Here is a 23,443-nt window from a genome sequence, read left to right as displayed (position 1 = left end):
TACAAGACTATAAGAGGAGTTCAGGAATTTAGATTTGTTAATCTTTGCGTACTTAAGGCCCAGCACAGAGCCTAAAACACAATATGCTATAAATAAAATGTTGTTTAGAGAGGAGATGAAGTTGTAAATGGATACAAGTTACAAGCTAAGTGTGCAAAATATGCAGCATGCTTTGTTTTCCTATAATTAACATAAGCTTACTCAAGTCTCCATTTTTTGTTGATGAGGGCCAACTCATTGTTGCCTGTTTAAGGTAATTAGAACTTTCAGTTAAACTTTAAATCTCTTTTGGGTAACAACTTAGTTCATTATGATTTTGTAACTCTTGTCCTCTTGGGAGGTGGTGATGATCCTTATCTTGTTTCTTTCTGGCTAGGAGCCAGCCAGAGGGCCTGCTGCACCTCCTATATTCTCTATGGCCTCCACTGAGCTGTCACTCATTTCCCTGGTCTTGGGCATTGCTTTCTGTCCCTGATACTGAATTGACACCTGCTTATAGCCTCCAGTTCTTATCCCCACTGCAAGGGTTTTTTGGGGTTTTGACTCTCTATCTTGTCTATACCTCACCAGGGTTGCTAGAGAACTCTTGGCTGCTGCACCTACACCTTTCTGGAGAGTGAGAGTCTTATGAGGCAGCTCTCAGGCCCATTCATCTAGGCACCTGCTTCAGCCACTGCTGTTTCAGGTGCAGTGCTGGATAGAGGACTGACTTCTCCCCCAGCTCCTAGTTACACTCTTTGCAGCCAGGCAATGATCCTTCTGTTCTGAGATCTCGTCAAACTCATCTCAGATTTCTATCAGTGTATCCAGAGATGCCTCTTCCCTCCCGTCATTCTTCCCAACATCATTTAGCCTAAGCAGACTGAGTACCAGAACTTTCCAGTAACTCACCTTCCTTTCTTCCTTTCCCACCCACTGGCTGCATACAATTTCCCTTTGAATTGGAGAAATTTCCCTTCCTTCAGGATTAAATTTTTCTTACCCTAAGGCTTATGGCATAAACTCCATGATATTAGTCTTCCAGGCTGTGACTCTCCACACATGAAACTAAGCTTTTTGTAGTTCAACATATCTTTTTCTCTCTTAAAACCTCCTGTCTTGATTTTCAAGATACTGACTCTGAAACAAATTGAGAAAATAAATGGGTTCAGAACTTCGGTTGACTTCTTCATTCTGATCTTGTCTTTTCCTACAACAAGGAATGTCAGTGCCAAAAAGAGTGTTGCTAAGAAAACTTCTGTTATTATCTCTAAATGTCCCCATTCCCATTATACGGTTGTGGTAGATTCATTCATCTAAAGAGGTATTTAGGGATACGTACATGTTTAAGTTGCTATGGTGGGTTCTTTTGCCCTAAGCCTTCAGTAAAACCTTGTTTGAATGCTGTTGGTACTCTAGGATTAGTTCCAGGGTAGTCTCAGAAGGGCAGCAGAATAGGGAAATGCTGCAACATGCGTTAAAGCTAGAGAATTGTGACTAAACAGTAAGTGGGAACCAGTGGTGATCAGAATCGACATAATCCCTTCCCTCAGTCTGAACCCCTTGACATATAGGGGGATGGACTCTGGATTTCCTGTCCTAAAAGGAGGGAAGGCTCAAATGAAGTGCAGGCTAACCTAACAGTCTGGAGGCCTTGGGGACATCCAGCTGGCATTTGGGTTATATTTGAATGAATTTTAGTTGTTTTTATTTTCATGCTGTTGCCACAATTAAAAAACAGTGTTTTGATTTTGATCTGTGTTCCTTAGAAGCTCTCCTAGGTTTCTGAAAAGGGTGAAAGAATACTCTTAGCGAAAGCAGCCTTTGAAAAACCCACATTTGATAAAGTTGACAATTTAACTGATTAACATGACATTAGTCGAGTATCTACTACATGGCAGGCACTGTGAAAATACTTCAGCTCTTTCTTGTCTTCATTCTTTTTTTTTTTTTTAAAGATTTTATTTTTTCCTTTTTCTCCCCAAAGCTCCCCGGTACATAGTTGTATATTCTTCGTTGTGGGTCCTTCTAGTTGTGGCATGTGGGACGCTGCCTCAGCGTGGTTTGATGAGCACTGCCACGTCTGCGCCCAGGATTTGAACTAACAAAACACTGGGCATCCTGCAGCGGAGCACACGAACTTAACCACTCAGCCACAGGATCAGCACCTCTTGTCTTCATTCTTGCTGTAGGTTTAAGATTTTGACACAAGCAGTGCTTAACAAATATGGCCTTTCTTTTTTAAATTGGCAATGTGCTGATGAGGACCTGGGATAATGTGAGATGTCACCTCAGTGAGGTCTTTGCCCGAATCTTTAGAAAGGAGAGCAGGCACTCTTCCCAATGCAGAGTGGCTTGGTGCAGAGCAGCCAAGGTGCTGTCAGCCTTTCCAGAAAATGGGTGACTTTGGTATTGCCTGGCTTACCCACCCTTACCTACAAAGGAGTGATTTTACAATCCAAGGGAAGAAGGTTCAGGCGGGCATGGAGTGGATGTAGGTGATCTTTATCAAAGGAGGACCTACCAAGATGCCAAGCACATACAATTACAATGAATGGAGGAAAGTAACCAGTGACCCCACTGCTCTCTGTGTTGTCTTGAGCAAGTCACTTCACTTTTTGGAGTCTGTTTTTCCATCTCTTAAGTGAAGGGTACTAATACTCATCATAGAGTATTTTGTCAAGGATGAAATAAAATAATAGATACGAATAAACTTTGTCAACTCTAAGGCACTCTATAAATGTAGGGGACTAAAGATTAGGAAGCTGTGGGAGGATTACAATGAGTGACACATGAACTGCGCTACATGACCTTTGAAATCGTTTCCAGTTCTAATTTTCGTTCGCTTACTCAACTAGTATTTACTGAGCATCTACTATGCCAAATGTTGTTCTAGGTACTTGAGCTACAACTGTGAAAAAAAACAGCCACAGATCCATTTCTATGAGTCTTCTCAGAATAATTTTTGCATAGACTTAATTCTAGGAAATGGTCAAGGAGTGCTGAAACTTTGACATAAACCTAAGGAAATATTATTATTATTTTTTTTGTAGAAAGAAACAATATAAAATACTTTTTTTGAAAGTCATTAGAATTCATTTTTAGAAAAATATCTGACTAAATTTGTTGACCTCACATTAATGTAGCTTTTCCAAAGTGTTCTCCTAGTGTGAAAAGTTTCCAAATCCCTTCTCTTACCAAGAAAGTTAAAGAAACCTGATTAGAGTCAGGCACCCCATTGAGATATATATTTTGAGTAAGTCTCCCTAAGGATGGAGGGACAGATGACTCTCATGCATGGGTTTGAGACACACCAAAGAAAACTCATACTGGGTCTTGACTTTAAATCTAGTTCCATTTTTGTACCATATTTTAACCAAAACAATCTCTTTGTCTTTCTGCTTAATTTACTGGACAGATATCCTAATTGAGAATTTTGATGATGGGTGGAGCCTGACTTGATGACATTTTAGTGACAGTTCTTCCACTCTGTTCTTTCCTACAAATTCAAATTCCCCTCACATCTTCTCTCTGCAGATATTCTAGCCTTTGAGGTTGACCCAGACTCTCACCAAACCCCATTCTCTACATTTATGGAGAGTCACATTCCTCTGCTTTTGGCCAAATTCTCTGGAAGAGGACATCTGTAATCATTCCTCTGCAGGGCACTGACAGTGATGTGCTACACTCTGTCCCAAATCAATTACTCTTTGCAAATGCAGTTGTACTGGTAAGTAGCATTCATGGAATTCTACCATTTATGAGGCTTTAGGTCCTTTCCTTAACCAGTCTGGTGGAAAAGTCCTTTGAAAAGAGCAAAGTCAGATTAGCACTTTTGGTTTTGACCAGATATTTGACATATATATGAAGAAAATTTCCTTCCATGTCCTAACACTACTTATTGATAAAACTATTTAGCATATTGCAACATGTATATATATTTTACTAATGTATGTGTAGATTCTTCAGATGTCTAGAACCAACTTGAAAGTCTTCTTGACTTTATGAAATCTAAACATCTTTTTACTGATGTAGTAATTTTAGCAGACTGGCTGATAGCCTTGTGGCTCCCTTGATGGCTGCTTCCTGGTATTCTTGCCTTTGTGCAGTTCTCTCCCCTTGAGTGTGGGCAGGACCTGTGACTTGTTTCTAGCCATGTAGACTATGGCAAAAGTGACAGGGTGTATGTGATTTTGTGTATGTGATTATGCTACATAAGACTATAATGTCTATCTGCAAGGAGACTCTCTGCCTTGCTGGCTTTGATGAAACAAGCTGCCACGATGTGAGCTGCCTACATAGAGGGTTGTGCAGCAGGAAACTAGGGTGGCCTCTGGCTGACAGCCATCAGGGGCCTTTGGTCCAACAACTTGCAAGGAACCAACAACTATGTGAGCTTGGAAGGAAGTTCTTCCTCAGTCAAGCTTCAGATGAGACCACAGTCCTGGCTGATACTGCTATAGCAGCCTAATGGGACCTAAACAGAGGATTCAGGTAAGTTGACCCACAGAAATTGTGAAATAATAAATATGTGTAGTTTTATGCCACTAAGTTTGTGGTAAATTGTTACATAGCAATAGATACCTAAGACAGAGACTAAAATATTGAGACTGGAATGGTTTGACAGATCTTCAAACAAAGGAAATTTGGATTGGAAGAATATTTCCCTAGAAGTCATCTAACTAGGAGGATATTTATAAATCAATGAGGAAACCTTGGGAAAACTGCCTTAAACCATATAAAAGTTACCTTAATATAATTACCACACAATGCTAAGTGGCAGTCCATGTGATAAACATAGGAGCAGATTTTCACTACTTTTTAGGGCATTAGGCAAGATATGAAAGAAGGCAGAATTTTGCTAGGCCTTGAATAATGGTTAGAAATTGGTTAAGTGGTCAAAGTGGTGGGAGGAAGGTGTATTTCAGGTGGATAAATAGCATAAACAAAGATGACAGAGGTACCACTGTTTAGACTATATTTGAGAGAAAATGATCAAAATGTCTAGATGATCCAGAGTTTCGTGAATGGGGACAGCATCAGGAAGATAGTGGTTAAGGAATACAGAGGTTATTTTGTGGAATACCTTCAATGCAAGGCAAGGAGTCTAAACATCATCCTTTGAACCCAAGGTCTTTACTCCCCCTTCCCTCCCTTAACTCGGGTAACTGCCTTCATCTACTTTGTGTATTGGGCTTTTTCAAATAAGTTATTTTAAACAAAAGATTCCATAGCTAACAACAATATATGAACTTCCTTTAGAAAAGTGGAGACTTTTGTGTTTTTTCCAGCAGAGTTAAGTTATTAAGTTTCCATTTTACGATTCACCCGGCTGTAGTTTTCAGGTGGGATTAAAGGAGGGATAAATTGAAGTTGTGGGGACCAGATAGAAGGTGTTGCAGTTGTCTACCCTCTGAAATGGACTCATTGATGTAGGCAACACAGGGCTGCACAAAGCGTTCGGGGATTTAGTAGTGCTTAACCCAGAGCTCGGCGCATTTGAGACCCTCAATAAATGCACGTTAAATTGTAGGAATTTAACAATAGGACTCCGATCCAGACAAAACAAAAAATTGCTAGAGAAAATCTGTGCATTAACTACATTAAATAATTAACCACACTATTTGATGTGGGGAAGTTGGATGGAAATATTTTGAAAAGATAATAAAAGATAGTTCTTGATCATTATATTAAAAAATATCATTAGAAGTTTGGTATTATAGCATCAACTTAATTTACTATATGAATTTTCTAAATGGAATTTTTACAATAAATCACAGAGTCTTTGATTTATTTGACTAAATAAAATCTGCAAAGTTCTATAGGATGTATTGTTATTTTGAAAGTTAAGGGCAACTAGATTATGCTTATTTAAGGAGTTTCCCCATACTCATGGAGATTTGGCTTAAAAATCAAGGTTAGAAAGATTTTTTTTTCTTGAAATAGAAAAATTGCAGGATCAATAACCTTTGCTAAATAAGAGCCATTAATTAATTTTTTTTTAAAAAAAGGGAATGGAATTTTACAGCTTTTTAAAGATAGTCCCTTAAAAATAAAAGAGTATTTTCTGGGAATTTTCAATATGAAAAATGAATATTTAAAATTAGAATCTCTTTAATCTTCTTCAGTATCCTAGTTCTTGTCAAAGGACTTTATAATACACAGGAATTATATTTTCTTATTTTCTTAATTTGTAGTTAATGATGATATTAACTTACAAAGTAAGTATGTAAATTTCAGCTTCTTGAAAATAGCTGTTTTCCATCAAAGTTGAAATAACGTGATGATCATAATGAGAGCTCCATGCCTTTGACTGACTGATGTTGGAAAACAGAACTAGACGTCAGTTTTGGTTGGAGTGGTTTCTCTTGATCGAGAACATCAGCATCTAATTCGATGCTTCACTGTAATCTCCGCCTTCTAATTCTCAGTTTAGTTCTTCTCAAACAAGTGTTTTAGAAAATACATTTCAGCAATAGTTAGAGGAACATCAGTTACACTAAATTTTCATCTTTTATTTTCTTTTATAATGTCTTCAGAAAAGGTCTATAAATGCATAGTTTTTCCAGTTAATTATCTAGGAATTTTTGAATTTGGGTGACCCCTGGCTTATTTCTGCTTAATAGCAATTGTCTTTCCCAAGAGGCTGTGAATTTTAAAATCCTACTTACTAGTAGATGGAAAAGTACTAAATATACAAAGTCACGTTCTGAGTCCTACCATGTGAAAGAAAAAAAAAACTGACATAAAATATGTGATTTTTTTCCTTTAAAGAATAATTTCTAAAACATGCTTTTCCTCCCTTTGCTAAAAAAATACACTAGCAATAAATAATAAAGGAAAATAATGAAAGGCTGAAAAGGCTAGTTTACCCCAGAGATAAGGAAGATTAGGTATTTGAACGAAATTATGTGTTATTTTTTGATGGCTAAATTTATGTGACTAAAATAATTTTCTTTCACAACTCTTAAACATGTGTGCAGACGCACACATGCAGTTAGTGTGGTTGGGTGCTATTCTTGTCCTAATTAAACTTTCTTTTCATCATAGCTCCTCTTATAACCTTATAGAACTGAGGTGTTGATAAGATCATCTTTACAGTTACTTCATCTGAAATCTGAGAAGTTGATCTGCAATTCAGGAAGTCAGTAGGAAAGAACAATCTGGAAGCCAATGAATACTATAGAGATCTCAAGGTGACTGAGCACAGAAAAAAATTAGATAAGATCTGGCTGTGATGGGTGGGAAATCGAGAACTATTTTGAGCTTTCCGTCAGGAAAGCAGGGAACAGATAAGTCCCATCCTTAGTGGCGTGGAAAGACCATACCTGGAATTCAGTTTGCCGTTTTGTGAACTCTTAGAAAAGAAATATTGGAGATCAGAAATGAGAAATAATAGTGATAAAGAGAACTGAAGAATTGATTTGTGGGGAGAGATTAAGGCGGCTAAATGTGTTCAGTTAAATGAGGATTAAGTGGGTCCTGATAGCACGCTATGCATATTTGAGAAACCTAAATGAAGAGAGGGCGTATTTAGCATAATATGCCCATGGCTAAGAAGGAGAGGGCTTTCAAGGAATGTAAATTCCAAGGAACATATTAGAAGATACTTCTCAATATTTTTTCCATGGAAATATTAGTTTTGACTAAGCAGTAACTGTAAAAATGATTTTCTAAAATGAATATGAGATTGTAAGCTTCTTGATGCTACAATTCAATTCATATAAGAATTTACAGTTATCTTATAAATGCTTATTCTTGTCAACCAGGGACTGTTAGGAATTATCAGACAGCATTTAATTATGGTTTAAGAAAAAAAGAAGAGTCTGTAAGACAGCAGTTCTCAAACTTTTGGTCTCAGGACCCCTTTAGACTTTAAAGAAGTCTTGTTGCTCCCTAAGAGCATTTGTTGACATGGGTTGTACTTACTGATATTTATCATATTGGAAAGTAAATGTCAGAAAATTTTGACATATTTATTTATCACTTCATTAAAAATAATTATAATAAACCCATTACATGTTAACATATAGAACATATTTTTAATAAAAAATAACTGTAGAAGAGAAAAGTGGCATTGTTTTACATTTTTGCAAGTCTCTTTAACATCCAGCTTAATAGAAGACAGCTGGATTTCTACATTCACTATTGTGATGTGTTGTTTTAGGCAAAGTATATGTAGAAAGTCCAGCCTCACACAGATACGTAGCTGGGGAAAAGGGAGTATTTTAATAGCCTTTTCATATAATTGCGGATATGCTTTTTGATACCCACTAAAACTTGACAAGTTGTAGTTTTTTGCAGATTAGTTGCAATGTGCAGTCTGCACCAGTAAATTTTTAGTAGTCTCTTACATTAAAATCCATTGGTTTGTCTTGCATTTCTAATGGATCATTTATGATTTTGTAACATTATGTGTTGATCATTTGGAAAATATTTGTCCTCTGAGTTACTCAGATCTTCTAAAGGTTGATGCATTTCATGCTATAATATCGTAAATTCACAGTTGTTAACATTACCAGTGATTTCATCAGGAGGTCCTTAAGTTTTGGGGACCCGTCAAGCTCACAGTGGTAGATACAAGTTTTCCAAAAATTCTAATTTCTCCTGAAAGCTCAAAGTTTATCATTGGCCACACATACTGTCAGCTGTTTTTCTTGAAAGGACAAGCTCACTTTGTTCATTTCCAAGAAAATGTTTTCCAAATTTCAATCTGATTAGCCATATTTTGTCTGTCAGTCATTTTTTAAAAAGTAAAAATAGGGTTCCATGAAAATTATGCCTAGTTTGTCTCTCAACTCAAACAATTGCACAAGTACTTTTCCTGAAGTCGTTGTCCTTTTGTGTGTAGCCAAAGTGCTACATTCATCCTTCCCATTGTATCACACTGAATGTTACAAAGACATGGCTCACAGATCAAGGGTTAACAAAACTAACATTTTTTTATGGCTTCATCAGGAGCATTCTGAAGTGATATTGACGTCTTTTTCTTTTCTTTTCTTTTCTATTGTGAGTACATGGAGATGAAGAACACAATGGCTATTTGTACAGTTTGCTGCCACTGCTCTGATTCACGCTAAGCAGTTTTACCCACCATCAGTGCAAATGTCAACACAGTGAGGAAGTCAAGTAATATCTTAGCATAATGATGAAAATAGTTTGACCTTGTACACCCGCTGGACATGTTTCAGGGACCTCTAATGTTGAGAAGCAAAATTTTGGTAGTGAATCATTGAGAGTTAGAGTGAAGGCTGACACTTGTCTTGTCATCCTGTGGTCCCTGGACCCGTGTACTATTTCCATGTGAAAAATAGTATCATATATTGGGTGCTGTTCAGAGTGCACACCCCGTGCTGGAGCATCCCATACCTTGTGAAGTATTTTTTCACAACAGAGTCTTCAATAACCGTCCTAGCACTAAGCCACTAAGCAAGCCCTGGGGTGGGTGGGGATGTGTAAATGGTTCCAGTTCCCTTTAGGAGAAGGTAGAAGGAAGATTTACAGCACTAACTGGTAATGCCATCATAGGCTTCTTCCTTTCTTCCTTCTGCCTATCACAGATATCCCTTTCAATCAAGAGGCCCTGGGTTTGGAAACTGAATTAGCACTGATAATTGGATGAAGGGCCAAGACTTTCCTGTGTAGTCATGCAAGTTAATTTTCTATTTGTGAGATTTAGAGATTTTTCCCCCCAATTTTACAGATGCTATTGGATTGCTTATCTGTTTCAGTCCTAAGGATCCAAAACGCTGTAACAGTTACTCAAATCACCAAACAATTGAGAGATGCATTGATAAGGATATACCAGTATTCTAAAGAACTGTAATAGTTGTTCTCTCTGGGCTGGAGTTACAGATGAGCTTCCTGATTTCAGTGAAGATCACAGGATCCAGGGGTGGCAAGGTCCAGTCACACCATTTAATCAACAGAGGCAAGCATTGTGTTTGTCATAATTAGCTGACAATTAGATGGCTACCAGAAATTTCTGACCACAGACATCTTGACACTACCTACAAGTTCTTTAGGTTCCTTCAGAATATTTCCCTCATCATTAAAACATCTGTAAAGGCCTTTTCTTTTTCTTCATCCTCCTCAAATGCTTTTACAGTGTTCTAGTTTTTATCTGAAAAATGTTACAATTCCAATGTGCAAAGAAATGTTGCTCCTTAATAGGTTGCAAGAGTAGCTTTATATATGAAAAATTATGTAAACACTCTGTACAAAAGGAAAGACCTCTCTAAATTCATCACTTCAAATGAATGCTGAAACTGAGATTATTCAAATATAGCCTAAAGTGTGAAATAAGTTGAGGTGTGAACATGAGCTATGAGCTCAATCAGAGCCTTTTTTCTTACAATGTAGTCATCAGTTTTATAAAGTCCAAGACAGAGGTTGCCAAACATTTTTTCTACAAAGACCCAGATAATAAATATTTTAGGCTTTGTAGGCCATATGGCTTCTATTGCAGCTACTCAACTGTGCTGTTAAATGAAAACAGCCATAGTGTGCAAATGAATCAGTGTGGCTGTGTTTTAATAAAATTTTATTTACAAAAGCAGGCAGTGCCATAGTTGCTGAACTTGCTCTAAGCTTATGCTTTAGTTTTTAGCGTCTATCAACTTCTATCCCAGTCTTTTCCTCACAAATCTGTTTGAATGATATACCTATATTCTCTGGATATTCATTATCTACTCTCTTATTTACTTTTAAACTTTTGATTCCTAATCTCTCACCACTGAAACTTTTCTTAATGATTTCTTTTATTAATTATTATAAAATTATTATTTATTAAATTTTACTTTTTCTTATATTATTATTATTTATTGGTCAAATCCAGTAGCCTCTTCTGGGTTTGGAATCCTAGCTTGCCTTGCTATCCTAGCTATTTTGACAGGAGATATCATTAGGGTCAGAGTCAAGACTTGGTTAGGTTACTCAATGGCACATACTGGCCTATCCAAAAGAGAGTATTAGATAAGTTAGTGGATGTGTTCAGAACTGGAGGCAGCTGGCCTGATTACTATGTGAGTCATTTGTCTCTATCCTCCTAGGGTCAACTAGTGATAAATCAATATTGCCTGGGACCCATAACCCCTGGGTCCTAGGGGATATTTAGGTTACTCTGAGATTCCTAAAGATTCCCAGTAGAATATGACCAGAGGCATTGGACTGGCAAGATGGAACTGTCCTTAGAGGGTAGGAAGGACAATGGAACTGAGTGGGCCAAGCCAATGCTTTATTTACAGGTGGAGAGTAAGGAGGTGTGAAAGATGACAAAGTCTAGGGGTATAAACATGTAATAAATGTCATTCTAATCCCCCAGTGAAATGCAGCTTACTTAAATGAAAGCTTCAATAAAGCACTGCCTTAATTCCTAAGTAAAATTTGACTACTGATTTAACATAATTTAAAAGATAAAATGCACTGTAGGTGTGATAATATATTGAATTATTCAAAAGGTAATTAAGATAACACTCTCAACATTGAATGTAATGTGATTTTTGCCAACTTCATTTCCTTTTGTCATATGTAAAATCACACAGTTTAGCATGATCTGGATAGCTTATTTCAATTTTACAGGAAAATGAAATATTTTTTGTTTCCCTTTCCCACTTGAATAATGTTCCCCACCCACTGCCCATCTTTAATGTGCATAATGCATGATGTGGTAAAAGGAACTGTCGAGAACAATTGGATCAAATTAAAAATACCCAGCAGAAAGTATCTGTCACATAGTTTGCAAAGTTTGTGGCTTCATCTGAAGTAAGTGTAAAACTAAAACAGAAGTCCTTGGTCTTTTACTGCTGATTCTCTACCATGTGACTATATGGATTTCTGACGCTCATTGGTGTTTTATCTTCCATACATATTGAATTAATTTTCTTGGCATTTTGTTGATTGTTCCACTGCCTTTTCATTTGAAATAGAAACTCAGAAAATGTCATTTGTTTCCCTTTTCAGAATAAATTTTAGCATTTCTTCCATTTTGTGATCAATCAGCATCACTGCTATTTTCCACAGAGTCCTCAAGTCTCATGAAATCACTCTGGAAATGCTTCCAGGGGCAAATCATGGTTGTTGTGTATTCATGCATTGGAATCAAGGTATAGAAGAAGGGCACAATCCTAGACAATTCTTTGGCTATACGTCTACAGTGTTTGATGTAAAACAAAGTAAATGTGTTCATTTGTTTGTTTCTTCATTGACAAACATTATTAAATATTTTCTATAGGGAAAGTATTATGTTACGATGGGAGTGTGGAAGATATAAAAAGATACATATGATACTATCTTTTTCTTCTGAGAACCATAGAATTTTAGAACTTGAATGCATGGCCTGGATACCATATTTCAATTTTGAAAGACAATGACTTACTTTTTTTCTGATTCCCTCTCCACTTTTTTCCCTACCCTCCACTTGCCCATCTTTAATGTATAAAAAATGCATGATGTGGTAAAAGGAAACAGTTCAACCAGATATCTACTTCAACTTTTTCATATAGCTCAAAAGTTTTAAATGGCATGCTTAACGTCACATGACTTCAACTGGCTGAATCTGGGAACTCACATTCTAATAGAGGAATTTTTAAGTTTTTAGAAAAAACCTTTATAGTAACTGGAATTTAAGATTGAGTATTATATTAAATCACTTAGTAGGCTCTGAGAATTAGATTAAGGAAAATTTGAACTCTATTGTTTCTTTCCAAAGGCATTGGTGAAATGCATTGTTCTTTGCACAGAGAGAGAAAGAATATTAACATTATATTTGATCTATTGGTAGCCCCTTCATGCCCATTAAATCTTGGAAGTCATAAATGGGCACCTGCAAACTGTTTCCAAAATGCCTACACAGAATTCTTTATTTGCGTGCAGTAAAAGTAGTCAGTCTAATTTAAATCCACCCCCCCCCCCCCTTTTATCTGCAGCTACACTGACACTGAATGGTTTTACTGGTAATTCAGGCTGATTAGAAGCTTTAATTAATGGCTACCAAGTACTGAATGTCTACTATGTGCCAAGTGCTTTACGTGCATTCTCTTTTAATCATCACAAGAGAAGGCGTTATTATCCGTTTTTTAAACAGATGAGAACATGGTGGCTCAGAGAGGTTAAGTGGCTCAGTGAGGCCAAGTAACTTGCTCAGTGTCACCCACCTAATAAATGTCAAAGGTAGTATTCAGTGCCAAGGTTTGCCTAATTACAAAGCTTGCACATTTTCTACTATTCATCCAACCATTAATTCGTTCCTTATTTTTTTTCAGAAAGAATTCAAGGCAGTTTGATAAGGAGTCTCTCACAAAACGTGGTATTAGTGGGGCAGAATGAGAAATGATAAAAGAGTCTTTGGAAACCTCAGTGTAAGTAGCTCAGAATACTTTGGAGGAGTCTCTACCCTCCTAATGCTTCCATGTTAGCAGAGCCCGCCAACAAGCTCAGTTTGATCTCAGCTCTTGCCAGGTGCATAGGAAAGAATGTTAATTTCCCTTGTTCCTTGTGGCAGTTTCTTTTGTCTCCTAGTGGCATTCAGGCTGATAATCTTTATGGACTGATTTATTTTTGTATTCTTTACAATCTTGCTCTTGAGTATACTCAAAACATGGAAATACGCAGACAGCTGATCTGAAATGGGGAGGACCAAGATAAAGGGTCAGCTGAATAAAGATAGGACTCCTTTAAAGTCAGGGACATTATAAAAAGTTTACCCACCTCCGTGACCATGTGGGAATGACAAGGTGGTTCCTTGATCAAGCATGAATCTGAGAGAACTTGAAGGTTTAATCCGGCTCCGGGACTGACTTGCCCTGTTGTCTCTCTTAATTCTGTCAACAGTAGTCTCCTAACTGTGAAGGATAATGATGACTTTAACCCTGTTTCGGTGCCTCAGTTTCCTTATCTGTGAACTGGAAATCATATTAGGAGTAGCTCTACTCAAAAGAATGTGTGTGATGCTCAGAAATATAAACTGTTTAAGAATAAAAAGTGGTATAATACAAATATTTTAGAATCTCCAGACATAGTGAGGTTAAACCGTATACTCCTGCGTGGTCTCTGTTCAAGCTGTATAAATTTATGTCTGAAAGTCGGCAGTGATTTGGACAATAAGGACCTTGAGAATACACCAGTCAAACAGATCTGAGCTTTTTTGTCCCATCAGGTGAAATTTGATCTTAATTGATATTGGGCAGGTGAGCCAATTATTAATTTTCAAAAAGCAATGTTTTCTCTAGAAAATTGGCTAGAAAAGGACTTACTATCTACAAGATAAGGCTGTAAGATAAGCAAACATATTCTCTGAAGGTAAGTGCTCCTAAGACCCTGTCTCTGTGTGGCTTTCATTAGGACTCAGCTCTGCACAGTTTGGCGCACTTTGTCCGGGACGAGTGAGAGAAACCTGCCTGAATGAAGAGAGAAATACCTTAATTATTAATGCTATTAATTTAAAAATGTTTCTACCTTAAGAATGCAAAGTGTCCTTTGTTTACAGTTTTTTTTTATGGTCAGAAAACACCTTGAACGTATGTGACTGCAGAGATAGTTGGAGAGAATGAAAGTTAAGATGTGACTCTGTTTACCTTATTTGCACTCACTTTGTATGAGAAAAAAACGAGTAAGTGGATAATTTCATGCCTGAGTCAGTAATTATAGAAATTAAACCCCACACGCTGACTTTTTTGTCTGGACCAGCTGAGTGAGCATCATCATGTTGCTCTTCCGTGAAGCAATAGACCTTCAGCTGGGTGGCAGGAGCCGATGCGGTTTCTCCCTCCCTGTGTCCTTAATCTCCAAGGTTGGGTGGTGGATAGTGACCTCAGAGTGACCTATTCACTGCTGAGATTTCCTTTGTCACCTCTCTAATCCTCTTCAGGAGTAGCTGTATCACCTTGTTCCTTGAGGTTGGGTTGGGTTCAGAACAGGGGTGACCGGCAGCATCTTGAAGACGTCAGAGGCTCAGTTCACAGTAAGGGCTTCTGGGCCCCTCCCTCTGTTTCTCACAGCTTTGCTGGCTGAGTTTACACTTGGCTCCTTTGGTCTATCTCAATTTGCTTTCCTGTTTTCTGAAAAGGAGCTTAATAAAACCTCATACTTGCAAAGCACTTTGGACATATGGAATAGGAGGGACTACTGAATTACAAAGTATAAATTCTATATTTAGGTTTCAGCTGAATTGTTTTCCCTGTTCTCCCTCCCAGATTTGAGTTGGCACAGTGCCTGGAACAAAGGTGTATCTTCAGGGGAATCTGAATTTTTCATACGGTCAAGTGGAAGCGTGTGGGCAGATGGAGGCCAGTGCTTCTGTACGATGAGGTCTTCTGGGATGTACTCATGTTTTTTTCTGTGAGTTTTTCCCCTGGAAAGAGTTGCTTGCATCTCTCACTTTCCTGTAAGACTCTCATAGTTTTTGTAAAATTGTGTCTGCCCACTCTCCAGCCAAATGGGGGATCTGCTTGTGATACATGCCGTCGTCTCCACTCTTCCTATACTTGAGAAATGAGCTGAGAGAACAAAGTCCCCTCTGATTTTAGGATCTAGGTTGCTTTTGATTCCTCAGTCTTCTATTCACAGGAGATGATACCAGTCTTTTGGATCTGTTTTTTTATTGGAAGAAAAGGGTATATTTTCCTGGTGAGATAACAGTGAGAAAGAAAAAGGTATAGTGAGGAGAGAGAAGAACAAATGCACAGGGGAATCAAACTCTCACTGAAGCGAAGTTTTCAGGGCCTGCAGCAGCGTGGATTCGAGGTGGTTCTGCATTGGGTTAAAGGAGGAGGTCCCCGACAAGGACGGGCTATGTAACCCGGTACAGATCCGCCACTGGGTACTGCGGCCATGATTGGAGTCTGTAATTAGGAAAGCAATCAAGACTACAGGATTAGACCTTCCACTTTAGAAAAGAAGGGACTCGGTTTTATTTACCATGAGCTCAGCTTGCAGATGATCATTTTGCTGTGGTTTTTAGAGAAGACCACCTTGGGAGAAAGGCATGGAAATCACATTTCACTGCTAGTTAAACAAATCAGCGAGAGTTGCACAGACCAACCCCCTCCGGAGTGAAGCCCTGTGGGACCTACCAACTGTCTCCTGAAAGGGGTTGGTGACACACACGGCGGGTATGAGTCCTGGCTTGCTCTTTGGAGTAAAAGAACAACTGTTGGAAAAACTGGTTCTCTTGTGATGGTGTCAGAAAGAGAGATTTCTAACAGAGGGATTTGACAGACTAGACAAAGGCCTGGTTAAGTAATCAAGTGTTCTTGCAGGTGCTCTAGCTTCCCCCCAGCACTGTGCTGGGGCCCAGGGTACGTCCTCCTTCCGTTAAGAACTCTGCGTGTAAACATTGTTCATTGATGACATAGTTGTATGTAGATATTTTACTCCAAAGAATATAAGCATTTGATTAATTCAGAGAATGAGTGCTTTCTTTCCTATTTCATCAAGCAGGCAATGAACAATCCTTATGGTATTCCATCCTCATGGAGGCTTACTGTGGGCTTGCTGAGTTTGCCATTGGCAACTGTATTGTTTGGCTTAACTGTTGGGTGTGGGGCAAGGAATTATCCCTTTAATCTCTCCTCTGTTCTCCTTAGAAATACACTACTTGTATAGGTACTGGGCACCATGTGCCTTGCTCTGGCCCAGCACCTAATTTTAATTAGCATTCTTTTTGTTGCAACGGCCAGAGACTTATTAAAACTAGCACAAGTAATAAAAAGGCTTGCTAGGAGAATGTAATGACTTCTCTTGGAAATCAAATATATGAAGGACAACCCAGCTCAAAGGAACCGCAAAATTGTCATTTAGTTATTCTCGTTTCTTGTCCCTGTGAGGGTATCATCTCTATGTCAATAGACACAGTCTATTCTGCTTTTCTCTGCAGAGTCTTTCTTTTTTAACAATTTTTATTTTATTTAAACTCAACAAAAAACCAGTTCACCTATTTCTCCCACCCCCACCCCCTGCCTCTTGCAACCATCAGTAATCTGCTCTCTGTATCTATGAGATTCGTTTTTTTCTTTTAGATTCCATATATGAGAGATCATACAGTATTTGTCTTTCTCTGTCTGACTGATTTCACTTAGCCTAATGTCCTCGAGTTTCATCTATGTTGTTGCAAATGGCAGGATTTCATTCTTTTTTATGGCTGAGTAATATTCCATTGTATATTTATATATATATACCACAATTTCTTTACCTATTCATCGGTTGATGGGCACTTAGATTGTTTCTGTATCTTGGCTAATGTAAATAATGCTGCAATAAACATGGGGATGTATATACCTTTTTGAATTAATATTCTTGTTTCCTTTGGATAAATACCCAGAAGTGGAGTTGCTGAATCATATAGTAGCTCTATTTTTAATTTTTTGAGGAACCTCCATTTTGTTTTTCATAGTGGTTGTACCAAATTACATTCCAGTTAACAGTACACAAGGGTCCCTTTTTTTCACATCCTCACAACACTTGTTATTTCTTGTCTTTCTTTATTGAAGAGACTGTCCTTTCTCCATTGTATATTCTTGGCTTCTTTGTTGTAAATTAATTGACCATATATGTGTGGGTTTATTTCTAGCTTCTTTATTCTGTTCCATTAATCTACACATCTGTTTTTATGCCAATCCCATACTCTTTTAATTACTATAGCTTTGTAATATAGTGTGAAATCAGGGAGTGTGATGCTTCCAGCTTTGTTGTTCGTTCTCAATATTGCTTTGGCTATTTGGGGTCTTTTGTGGTTCCATATACATTTTAGGATTATTTGTTTTATTTCTGTGAAAAACTTCATTTTTCTGCTCTCATCTTTGTTATTTCCTTACCTCTACTAACTTTGGTCTTCAAATGTTCTTTTTCTAGTTTCTTGAGGTATAAAGTTAGGTTGTTTGAGATTTTTCTTGTTTCTTGATGTAGGCATTTATTGCTACGAACTTTCTTCTTAGAACTGCTTTTGCTGCATCTCATAAATTTTGCTATGTGTATTTCCATTTTAATTATCTCAAGGTATTTTTTGATTTCTATTTTGATTTTTTCTTTGACCCACTGGTTATTCAGTGGCATGTTGTTGAATCTCCACATTTTTGTGAATTTTCCAATTTTCTGCATTTCTATTTTCATACCATTGTGGTCAGAAAAAATGCTTGATATGATTTCAATCCTCTTAAATTTATTAGGATTTGTTTTGTGGCCTAACATATGATCTGTCTTGGAAAATGTTCCATGTGCACTTGAGAAGAATGTGTATTCTGCTTCTTTTGGATGGAATGTTCTGTAAAAATCCAAGTCCATCTGGTCTAACATGTCATTTAAGGTGATGTTTCCTTATTGATTTTCTGTTTGGATGATCTATCCATTGATGTAAGTGGGGTATTAAAGTCCTATGCTATTATTGTATTGCTGTCTATTTCTCCCTTTAGATCTGTTAATGTTTGCTTTATATATTTAGGTGTTACTATGTTGGGTGCATAAATATATACAAATATTATATCTTCTTGTTGTATTAACCCCTTTATCATTATGTAACACCCTTCTTTGTCTATTATTACAGTCTTTGTTTTAGAGTTTATTTTGTCTAAGTATAGCTACTCCAGCTTTCTTTTGGTTTCTATTTGCGTGGAATCTCTTTTTTCATCCTTTCACTTTCAGGCTGTGTGTCCTTACATCTAAAGTGTGTCTCTTGTGGGCAGCTTATAGGTGGTTGTTGGTTTTTTCTTTTTTAATCCGTGTAGCCACTTTATGTCTTTTGATTGGAGAATTTAGTTCACTTACGTTTAAAGTAATTATTTATAGGTATGTGCTTATTGCCATTTTTAAAACTGTTTTCTGGCTGTTTTGGTAGTTCCTCTCTGTTCCTTTCTTTTTCTCTTCTCTTGCTCTCTTCCTTTGTGGTTTGATGACTTTCTCTAGTGGTATGCTTCTATTCCTTTCTCTTTATCTTTTGCACATTTACTATAGGTTTTTGCTTTGTGGTCAGATTATCTTTCTATGTGTACTCATCAGCATGCCCATGAGCATATCTGACACCATGTTATCTTTCAGTTGAATGCCTATTGCCATATAATTATTATTCATTTTAGACCAAATAGGAAATAGGGAGAAGGAAGGGGGGAGGAAGAGAGGGAGAGAAAAAAAAAAGAGAGAGAGAGTCTGACAGGTTGCTGGCCAGACAATGAATCATCTTCCCTCATTTATCAGTTAGATTAGGTTAGTACCAAATAAACCCAAAAATTTAGAGCAAGTTTTATTCCTTGCTCATACTGCGTGTCAATTATGGGTTATCAGGGGGTTTCTGTACATTGTAGCCACTCAGAGGCCTGGGCTAAGAGAGCGACCACCATTTTGAACATTACTAGTCACCATGCCAGATGGAAAGAGAGCTTTGAATGGTCTTGCTTTGCAATTAAATACTTGGCTCAGATGAAGCCCACCACTTCTTTCTCACAACACGTGGGACAAAACTAATTTAAGGCCCCTTCCCCCTAACCATATGCCTAGACGGGTCTTGAATGGGGAATATTTGGTGAATGGCACCAATTGCTGCTACACCTTGACACAACGGTCTTTTCCTTGTCTAATCACCTCTTGGCATTAATATAGCCATAAAAATATTCAGCACTTGCTCTTCTCCACTTGTGTTCTTTATCTGTGAAACTGAACTTGATAGAAACAGTGTATGCAAGGTTATACCTGGTTACAATCTAAACTATTTGGGGGATAATGATAATAAAGACAATTATTATGTATCTATTATACACCAGGCTGCTTACATACTTTATCTCTCATTGTTACAAGAATCCTTTGAGGCTTGTAATATTAGTGCAATATTGACTAATATTAAGGTCGGCAATATTGACTCCACATCCCATGTTCTTTTTTTCACTCACATTGACTTACTAACGGGTAGTTTGGAAAACAAAATGTCTCTGAACTTACAACTGAAACTTCTCCCATTACTTTTTGTAAATCTCTTGCCTTAGAGGTTTATCAGAATATAATGAAAACAAGTGTTAAATATCCTAGGAAAGGTTGCTGATAATTCTTTTTTTTTATTGAGTTGATAATAGTTTACATCAATGTGAGATTTCAGTTGTACATTATTTCTTGGCTGTCACCACGTAAGTGCTCCCCTTCAACCCCTGTGCCCGGCCCCCACTCCCTTTACCATGGCAACCACTGAACTGTTTTCTTTGTCCATGTATTTGTTTATATTCCACATATGAGTGAAATGATCTGGTGTTTGTCTTTCTCAGACTGGCCTATTTCACTTAGCATAATTCCCTCCAGATCCTTCCATGTTATTGCAAATGGGATGAATTTGTCTTTTTTTCTGTCTGAGTAGTATTCCATTGTGTATATATATATATATGTATATATATACACACCACATCTTCTTTATCTAATCATCAGTCAATGGGCACTTGGATTGTTTCCATGTCTTAGCTATTGTGAATAGTGTTGCAGTGAACATAGGGGTGCATATGTTACTTTGGATGTTGATTTCAAATTGTTTGGGTAGATACCCAGTAGTGGGATAGCTGGGTCATATGATAGTTATATTTTTATTTTTTGAGGAATCTCCATACTGTTTTCCACAGTGGTGGCATCAGTTTGCATTCCCACAAGCAGTGTATGAGGGTTCCCTTTTCTCCACACCCTCTCCGATACTTGTTATTTTTAGTCTTAGTGATTATAGCCATTTTAACAGGCAGAAGGTGGTATCTTAGTGTAGTTTTGATTTGCATTTCCCTAATGATTAGTGATGTTGAACATCTTTTCATGTGTTTATTGGCCATCTGTATATCTTCTTTGGAAACATGTCTGTTCATATCCTCTGCCCATTTTTTGATTGGGTGGTTTGTTGTTTTTATTGTTCAGTTGTTCGAGTTCCTTATATATTATGGGGATTAACTCCTTGTCAGATATATGATTTGCAAATATTTACTCCCAGTTGGTGGGTTGGCTCTTTGTTTTGATTCTAGTTTCTTTTGCCTTGCAGAAGCTCTTTAGTCTGATGAACTCCCACTTGTTTATTTTTTCTTTTGTTTCCCTTGTCTGAGAAGACATGGTATTTGAAAAGATCCTTTTTAGTTTGATGTCAAAGCACATACTACCAATATTATCCTCCAGGAGTTTTATAGTTTCAGGACTTATCTTCAAGTCTTTGATCCATTTTGAGTTTACTTTTGTGTATGGCATAAGATAGTGATCTATCTTCATTCTTTTGCATGTGGCTGACCAGTTTTCCCAACACCATCTATTTATTTATTTGAGGAAGATTAGCCCTGAGCTAACATCTGCCGCCAATCCTCCTCTTTTTGCTGAGGAAGACTGGCCCTGAGCTAACATCCATGCCAATTTTCTGCTACTTTATATGTGGGACGCGTGCCACAGCATGGCTTGACAAGCAGTGCACAGTTCTGCAGCCAGGATCCAAACCTGCAAACCCCAGTCTGGCAAAGCAGGACATGCGAACTTAACCACTGCACCACTGGGCCAGCCCTGGAACAACACCATTTATTAAAGAGATTACCTTTTCTCCATTGTATGTTCTTGGCACCTTTGTCAAAGATTAGCTGTCCGTAGATGTGTGGTTTTATTTCTGGGAATTCAGTTCTGTCCCATTGATCTGTGTGCCTATTTTTGTACCAGTGCAATGCTGTTTTGAACACTATGGCTTTGTAGTAGATTTTGAAGTCAGGGATTGTGATACCTCGAGCTTTGTTCTTTTTTCTCAGGATTGCGTTAGCAATTTGGGGTCTTTGGTTGCCCATATGAATTTTATGATTCCTTGCTCTATTTCTGTGAAGAATGTCATTGGGATTCTGATTGGGATTGTGTTGAATCTGGAGATTGCTTTGGGTATTATGGACATTTTAACTGTGTTTATTCTTCCAATCTATGAACAAGGAATCTCTTTCCATCTCTATGTGATTATCAATTTCTTTCAGTAATGTCTTATAGTTTTCATTGTATAAGTCCTTCACCTCCTTGGTTAAGTTTATTCCTAGCTACTTTATTCTTTTAGTTGTGGTTGCAAATGGAATTGTATTCTTGAGTTCTCTTTCTGTAAGTTTGCTATTGGAGTATAGAAAAGCAATTGATTTTTGTAAGTTGATTCTGTACCCTGAAACTTTACTGTAGTTGTTAATTATTTCTATTAGTTTTCTGATGGATTTTTTGGGGTTTTCTGTATTAAAGATCATGTCGTCTGCAAACAGTGAGAGTTTCACTTCTTTACTCCCTATTTGGATTCCTTTTATTCCTTTCTCTTGCCTAAATTGCTCTGGCCAAAACCTCCAGTACTATGTTGAATAAGAGTGATGATAGTGGGCATCCTTGTCTTGTTCCTGTTCTCAGGGGAAGGCATTCAGTTTTTGCCCATTGAGTATGATGTTGGCTGTGGGTTTGTCATATATGGCCTTTATTATGTTGAGATAATTTCCTTCTATCCCAATTTTATTAAGAGTTTTTTATCATAAATCACTGTTGGATCTTGTCAAATGCTTTCTCTGAATCTGTTGAGATGATCATGTGATTTTTATTCCTTAATTTGTTGATGTGGTGTGTCATGTTGATTGATTTGCAGATGTTGAACCATCCTTGTGTCCCTGATATGAATCCCACTTGGTCATGATGTATTATCCTTTTGATATATTGCTGTATTCGGGTTGCCAAAATTTTGTTGAGGATTTTGCGTCTATGTTCATCAGCGACATTGGCCTGCAGTTTTCCTTTTTCATGCTGTCTTTGTCAGGCTTTGGTATCAGAGTGATGTTGGACTCATAGAATGTGTTAGGAAGTGTTCCATCTTCCCTAATTTTTTGGAATAGCTTGAGAAGGGTAGGTATTAAATCCTCTCTGTGGGTTTGGTAAAATTCCCCAGGAAAGCTGTCTGGTCTTGGGGTTTTATTCTTTGGGATGTTTTTGATTACTGTTTCAATCTCTTTCCTTGTGATTGTTCTATTCAGATTGTCTGTTTCGTCCTGACTCAGCTTTGGGAGGTTGTAAGAGTCTAAGAATTTACCCATTTCCTCTAGATTATCCATTTTGTTGGCATATAGTTTTTCATAGTATTCTCTTATAATCCATTGTATTTCTGTGGAGTCTGTTGTTATTGCTCCTCTTTCATTTCTGATTTTGTTTATCAGAGCTTTCTCTCTTTTTTTCTTTGTAAGTCTGGCTAGGAGATTGTCAATTTTATTTATCTATTCAAAGAACCAGCTTTTTGTTTCATTGATCCTTTCTGCTACCTTTGTTTTGTTTCAATAGCATTTATTTCTCCCCTGATTTTTATTATTTCTCTCTTGCTGACTTTGTTTGTTCTTCTTTTTCTAATTCAGTTAGGTGTAATTTGAAATTGCTTATTTGTGATTTTTCTCGTTTGTTAAGGTGAGCCTGTATTGTGATAAATTTCCCTGTTAATATGGCTTTTGCTGCATTCCATATGAGTTGGTATGGTATGATATCATTTTTATTT

The sequence above is a fragment of the Equus asinus genome, chromosome 3 (genome assembly GCF_041296235.1).
Source record: "Equus asinus isolate D_3611 breed Donkey chromosome 3, EquAss-T2T_v2, whole genome shotgun sequence".
Taxonomy (NCBI): domain Eukaryota; kingdom Metazoa; phylum Chordata; class Mammalia; order Perissodactyla; family Equidae; genus Equus; species Equus asinus.
Note: the sequence above shows the minus strand (reverse complement) of the source record.